The 6,066-nt window shown below is 38.6% G+C and overlaps 1 protein-coding gene across 6 annotated transcripts in view; it reads left to right on the top strand.

The window, feature by feature from the left end:
• The window catches only part of LOC106872651 (acid phosphatase type 7), a 39,886-nt gene extending 39,494 nt beyond the window's left edge, over nt 1-392 (top strand). For all 6 annotated transcript variants that reach the window (XM_089364331.1, XM_089364333.1, XM_089364332.1 and 3 more), the window contains one exon: nt 1-392. This exon is cut by the window's left edge and continues 2,437 nt beyond it. The gene's annotated coding sequence lies outside the window, so the exon portion shown is untranslated.
• Nucleotides 393-6,066: the final 5,674 nt, after the last annotated feature.

Raw genomic sequence — 6,066 nt, forward strand, 5'->3', positions numbered from 1 at the left:
AAATTACATCTGTGAGGTGGCACATCATTTATTGTAACATCTGTCTCACTACTCTATGTAGGATACCAGTCCCCTTAAGAGTAGGGGCTGGAAAATAGAGACAAAATAATGACTGATGGGCACTTGAAATAGGAAGTCTTTCATTAAAGTATTGAATTATTCTTAGACCTAACCTCTGGTTTAAAGGTTTGCAATAAAATGGACCCTGCCAAAGGTCCCTAATGGCCAGGTGGTAGTAGAGGTGGTTGTGGTGGTGGTGGTGGTGGTGGTGGTGTTAAACTGGACAATGGTTTTAGTCAGCTTCTCTTATTTAAAGATCTTCTGGTGTGTGTGTGTGTGAGTATTTCCTTTTTTTTTTATTTTGGTTATTAAAAGACAAAATATTAAAGTTCTGCAATGAGTTGTGTTGTTATTAAAAGACTTAATTCCTAAGACAACTGTATTGGAATATATGAACTACTTTACTATTGTCATGGAAACAAAAAGTTTCATATTTTCTCTAAGATTTTCAGAAACTGCAACCGATGTTGGTGTTTACATCTCAGGTTCAGCAAAAGAGACTGATCGAATAAATAATAGGCTTAAAAAAAATTAGTCCTGGGGGGGGGGTGGGGGTCCATTTGTTTGACTAAAAGCACTTCAAGATGGCGTCCCAGCATGACTGCAGTCAAATGACTGAAACAAGTAAAAGATATATATATATATATATATATCTTTTACTATATATATTTATCTATATATATAAGATAGCCGGTCTTTTGGTAATTCCGGACTGATGGAAGTTGATAGGAAACATTATAAACTAAAAATGATGATAAAAAAAAAAAGATAAAAGTGAGCTCTATAAATTAGATCATTGAAAGTAAACTACTTGTTAACTTTTGTAGGCTTTTTGAAACCACCTTTAAAATATTCTCTCTCTCTTTCTCGAACTGATAATTTTTGCATTCGAGCCTCCAGTCTCTGAGTCGTCCAGACAACAGGATGAATAAAAGTGTCATTATAAAATGTTCCTCACACAGGTAAATTTAGTTAAGGGAAGTAACTCTATAATATTCACGAAATGTTATCTCTTTTGCATTTATCTTTAACCTCTTTTATCTAAAGTGCCTGCTTTTTTGGCTCTTATTTCTCGCAGATTGAGCAACCACCTCCGTCGTAAAATGAGTGGGAGATTAATTTAATATGATGAGCAGAGGCCACAATACTATCAGAAGAAGTGTCAGAGAGAAGAGACACAGTAGGTCTGTGATTCATATATTGGAGCGCAACAATTACTGACCTCTTTTGCTCTACAGTGGTTTTATAGAGGACAATTTTTCCATGGATTGGGGTACCATGCACATAACAAAACACAATAAAAGGTATTATACACAAGATAATTACATTTGCATTCATCATCATCATCATCATCATTGTTTAACATGTTGACTGCTAACTACGAGTTATCTCATAGTTGGCAATCTATACAATTTTGCCAGGTATGAACATACCCATAGAGGTCTATTTTATTGTAACGTGCTTAAAATGAACTGGCGCCTGGAACTAACATTGTGAGTGTGTTGTGGAAACACTAAAGACACCCTTAATTTGCCCAATGATACGAGTTAACTTGTATCATGGCACCACCCAGGAAATATATTTGGTAAAACATCTATATATATATCAGGTATAAGAAAAAAAAAATTTCTTTTATCATTTACTGCAATTTTTTACATTTGTGAGCCCCTTGTGGGTAGTAAAGAAATAACACACACATCTATGCACATACGCATGCTCATGTACACAAGCACACTCTACAACATATATGCAAATGCAGCTACACACATATACATACAACCACACAGCTATACACATCCACATGTGTATATAAACCCTCCCAAACCCCCACACAAATACACTACTACATGCATACACTCACACTCACGCACACATATATACACAACATATGTTCACTTACTACTTTATCTGTTGTCCTATTCAGTACTTGATCCCATTTTTTACATTATCTATTTCGCCATTTACTGCTTTATCTGTTGCCCTAGTTACAATACTTTTCTCTACTCTAGGCACAAGACCTGAAATTTGGGGGGAGGGGGCTAGTCGATTCGATTGACTCCAATACGCAACTGTTACTTAATTTATCAACCCTGAAAGCATGAAAGGCAAAGTCGACCCTGGCAGAATTTGAACTCAGAACATAAAGACAGATGAAAAACCGCTAAGTATTTTGCCTGGTGTGCTAACGTTTCTGCCAGCTTGCCACCTTGCCCTAGTTACAATACTGTTATCCCACTACTTCTATTGTTATCTCATCATCATCATCGTTTAACGTCCGCTTTCCATGCTAGCATGGGTTGGACGATTTGACTGAGGACTGGTGAAACCGGATGGCAACACCAGGCTCCAATCTAATTTGGCAGAGTTTCTACAGCTGGATGCCCTTCCTAACGCCAACCACTCAGAGAGTGTAGTGGGTGCTTTTACGTGTCACCCGCACGAAAACGGCCACGTTCGAAATGGTGTCTTTTATGTGCCACCCGCACAAGAGCCAGTCCAGGGGCCCTGGCAACGATCTCACTTGGCTTGCCAACCCCATAACATTGGTTGATGTAAATTTACGTGTGCTGTGTACTTGCTTTGAATCAGATGACAAAAATATATGCAGCCCTATTGGCTGAGGTTATGCACTTGTTTGTGTACCAGTTGATATAAACATCTGCTATCTCTCACAGAATCGATAACAAAGGCCACCATGCAAATTTCAAGGAATCTGATAGGTTTGTTAGATTCTTCATGTAAATATTTCCAACTCAGTTCGAGGCTTCATCACCATAATTGTATAAAAAGCAGCAGTTTTTGTGGTTACATCACCGTTTCCACTAAGACTTCCTCTCATATTCATGCAATTTCAACAAATTCTTCTGGTCCTTCATGGAATTTACAATCGCATCCAGCTGTGCCAACTGGATGGTCCTTTTTGGTCCTTGCATTGATGACAGTTTACATAAATAAACAATGCATACTTTAAAGCAGTTGACATAAATATATGCCAAACCATTGTCATGCGCTAATTGCTAACCTTGGCTGAGATAATTACTATCAGTGCAACCTAGTTGCCTGATAAAAATCCATTATCATTGGGTTAAGTCATCATTATCATAATCATCAACATCATCATCATCACCACCACCACCACCACCACCCTCATCATCATTTCATGTCCATTTTTCTATCCTAGAATAGGTTGGACAGTTTGACAGGATTTGGTGAGTCATGGGGTTACATCAAGTTCCAATATCAGTTGTGGCATGAGTTTACAGCTGGATGTTCTTTCTGTTGCCGACCCCTTTACAGAGTCTGTTGGATGCCATTTGTATAAGTAATTTATGAGTAATTTATGAAACAAGAAATGAACATAAAATGGAAAAAGCAGGAAAAGTTAAAATCGTCCTCAACTAAACAGAGATTAGCATTTTAGAGGGGGGGGGGACGATGGTTTAATGTCAGGTGTTGAGAGACTAGAGTATAATGGAAGGACAAAACCAGGTATCTTAACCCAGGTATCTTATTTACTTACATCCCATTACATGTTGTTTTTTTATTTTTTGAGCCAGAGATGGATAAAAAGCATTAAACGGAGAGAATCAAGAAACCTTGAATCTCTCAGTTGAACTCTTTAGGAATTCAACCAACTGTATCCAGCTACCTGTTTTATGTTCGAACTAGTCAGATCCAGGCTCTTACACCTACCTTACAATGTCATTCTAAAAATAAACAATCATGTCATTGAAGCTATGAGATAATGCATGATTAATTCAAGATGATGTGAGTAAATAAGCATTACATTTGAAAGAGTAGTCTGAATGTTAACTCTTGGATGGTTGGTGTTAGGGAGGGCATCCAACTGTAGAAACTTTGCCAGATCGTATTGGAGACTGGTGCAGCCTTCTGGCTCTCTAGCCCTCAGTCAAATCATCCAACCCATGCCAGCATGGAAAGCAGACGATGATGACGATGATGATGATGATATGTACATATATATATGTATATAAATAAATACATATATGTATATGTATCTATCTATATGTGTGTGTGTGTGTATGAGCGTGTGCATGTGTGTGTGCATGTATATATATATATATATATATATATATATATATATATATATATATGTACAAGTATATAACATATCAGCTACACACATCTGCTATGTGCCTCAAGGTGAACTGTAATCAACAAAAGCTAGTTCGTTCATTAATGTGATACAAACCAATTATTTATATTTTTTGACAGAGACAAACAGCTTTTTTTCTTTTACTTAACCATATTATCGGAAGACTTTTGTCTAAGTTTCTGTGTCTGTCTGCTATGGTTCCTGGGGGTGGAAATTGGTACATTCTGTCTACTTTACAACAGTGCCATTGATTTTTATATATAGTAGTGTACATTTTGGGTCTATTACTTGTGGTGGTAGTGGCAGTGGTGATGAGGTGGCTGGTCATAGTAATAGTAGAGGTGGTGGTGGTGGCAGCAGCGATGATGGTAGGGGTGGCAGTGGTAATGGTTGTGCTAGTGGTTTTACTGGTTGCTGTAGTGGTAGTGGTGCAGGTAGTTATTGTGGAGGTATTGTGTGATAAGTATGGTGGTGATGGTGGTGGTGGTGTGTGATGGTTGTGGTGGTGGTGATTGTTGTAGTGGTATTCTTGTTGTTAGTGGTAGTGATAATGGTGGTGGTGGTGGTGGTGGAGGCAATAACCATAGGCTATCTTTTCTTATTTAATTACTAGAGTTCCTTCAACAAGGAAGGAACAATCTCTTAACAAAGACATCAAGTTCCATTGCCAGAATTTAGATAACAGCAATAGCAAAGAGTTACATGTTAAATTCTAGAAAAATCTGACATATTTTTACTGTTTTGCTTATGGGATTGTCTTTGTAAATTGTATTTAATCTGGTATAACATGTTATACCTGGGTATAACTTGGTATAAATTATGATTTTCTAACATGTCACCAGCACAAGTGCTAGAAGGCAACGCTGGTAAACATTACGCTCAAATGGTGTTATTTACGGGCCACTAGCACGGAAGCCAGACAGCTGCTCTGGCAATGAACACACTCGACAGTGCTGTTAGTGCTCCACTGGTGCGGTGACCAGTCATCGAGTATGATCCAATTTCGATTTCACTTGCCCCAACAGGTCTTCACAAGCAATTTCACTTGTAGGTGTGTAACCATTTGTTGTTGTTGTTGTTGTTGGCACTCCGTCACTTACGACGTCAAGGGTTCCAGTTGATCCGATCAACGGAACAACCTGCTCGTGAAATTAACATGCAAGTGGCTGAGCACTCCACAGACACATGTACCCTTAACGTAGTTCTCGGGGATATTCAGCGTGACTCAGTGTGAAAAGGCTGACCCTTTGAATTACAGGCACAACAGAAACAGGAAGTAAGAGTGAGAGAAAGTTGTGGTGAAAGAGTACAGCAGGGTTCGCCACCACCCCCTGCCGGAGCCTCGTAGAGCTTTAGGTGTTTTCGCTCAATAAACACTCACAACGCCCGGTCTGGGAATCAAAACCGCGGTCCTATGACCGTGAGTCCGCTGCCCTAACCACTGGGCCATTGTGCCTCCACGTGTAAATATTATGTGTGGAATAAAAGACATGCAAGAGTCAAGGCTGGGATGTCTGTCCATACATGTATTTGACAGATCAGGACTTTTCAAGGGCTAAACAACAATATCAAGAAAGGGAACATTATAGAATAGAATCCGAGATACACTATGACTAAATGATAGATGTGATGGTCACGACTGGAATGTCTTTGATGATAGGTCTAATAGATTAGGCCTGACCCAGGGTTAAATAAATAACGAGATCAATAAAGAGAGCATTGAACAATATATTCCTGGATACACTGTGTCTGTATGTTAGGCATGATGGTCACGACTGGAATATTTTTGATCATAGGTCTACTGGAGTAAGATTAACCGAGGGTTAAATAAATAGGATCATTAAAGAGAACATTAAACAATATAGTCCTGGATACATTGTGTCTGTAAT

Source organism: Octopus bimaculoides, chromosome 16, assembly GCF_046866305.1.
Source record: "Octopus bimaculoides isolate indiv1 chromosome 16, ASM4686630v1, whole genome shotgun sequence".
NCBI classification, from domain to species: Eukaryota; Metazoa; Mollusca; class Cephalopoda; order Octopoda; family Octopodidae; genus Octopus; species Octopus bimaculoides.